Here is a 1117-nt window from a genome sequence, read left to right as displayed (position 1 = left end):
ATATCAGAATTTCGGAGCAGAGTGGCTGACGTCATGACCAGCTCTGGTGGAGTGGATGAAGAGAAGGCTGGAGCTATTCTTGCGGATACAGTGGATGGTGGAGTTGTGGCTTTAAGCAAATTGGATCAGTAGGGTGGGTCAAGAGCGTGAAGTAACAACCAGCTTCGCATTTGGTAAACATGATGTGACAATCCCAGCAGAAGAACCAAGATTTTTCATGTTCGGGTATTCAGCAAGGCACCGCTGGGCTTTGAAACCAGGATCTCCTGTTCACGAGAAGTTGAGTTGCCAACTGAGCCACGGCGCTAACAACCAGATGAATGTTGATTTGTTTCGCTCACAATTTTGGTGTCTGGTTCCTTTTCCATGTCTCTAGGTTGACACTGCCCCACTGCTCAACTCTTTGTTTGCGGATTGGCTGCATCCTCTGCTGCGAGTTGCTAACTTATACCCAAAATGCACATATTCCTGTCCCCTGTCCTGCGTTATTCCCACAAGGGTCTCATTCCTCAGCAGCTTCCTCGCGCCCTTTCCCTCCTTGACGTTCCACAGGTTCCCTCTGTCCCACACTGGGCATTCTCCGCCTGGTTCACGGTGGAACATATTGTATGTTGTCCTGCAGACAAGACTCTGACAGTCTTCGCCCTCATTTCCTGAAGCACGTAAATTTACAACGGCCGTAATATCTCAGTTGGAAGAGCGTTAGACTAAAGACCTAAAGGTCCCTGGTTCAATCCCGGGTTTCGGCAGCTTTTTCGTTCTGTTTGATTGGAACTCACAGCCTATGTTTGTCCTTTTAAGACTGCCCGTTTGGGACATTTTACATTGTGAATCTTCTGCGAGGTTCTGTTTCAATTACACAACCACAATTTATTATTTCCAATGACTTGAAGGTGAAGATCAATTTTGATAAATGTGCAGCAAATCAACAAAGAGCCATTCAGTTATATATTGCCATGTTCTTGTTTTGAAATTCCAGTTATTTGATGCGCTAAATGGCTCGTTCCTGCGCCAGTGGTTTAGTGGTATTATGCAAGATTTCTACTGTTGAGAGCCATGTTTGATTCGTAATGGTTGATTCGATGTTCCCCTATCCCTGCCCTGCTCTGCGCTTGAA

The 1117-nt window shown here is 46.0% G+C and overlaps 1 non-coding gene across 1 annotated transcript; it reads left to right on the top strand.

The window, feature by feature from the left end:
- The first annotated feature begins 676 nt into the window (after positions 1-676).
- trnaf-aaa lies at positions 677-749 on the top strand. The gene has a single exon. It is a non-coding gene; the product is annotated as a tRNA-Phe (tRNA).
- Positions 750-1117: the final 368 nt, after the last annotated feature.

Source organism: Callorhinchus milii, unplaced genomic scaffold (genome assembly GCF_018977255.1).
Source record: "Callorhinchus milii isolate IMCB2004 unplaced genomic scaffold, IMCB_Cmil_1.0 Scaffold107, whole genome shotgun sequence".
In the NCBI taxonomy this organism is placed as follows: Eukaryota; Metazoa; Chordata; class Chondrichthyes; order Chimaeriformes; family Callorhinchidae; genus Callorhinchus; species Callorhinchus milii.
This window is presented reverse-complemented; position numbering and strand designations above follow the sequence as displayed.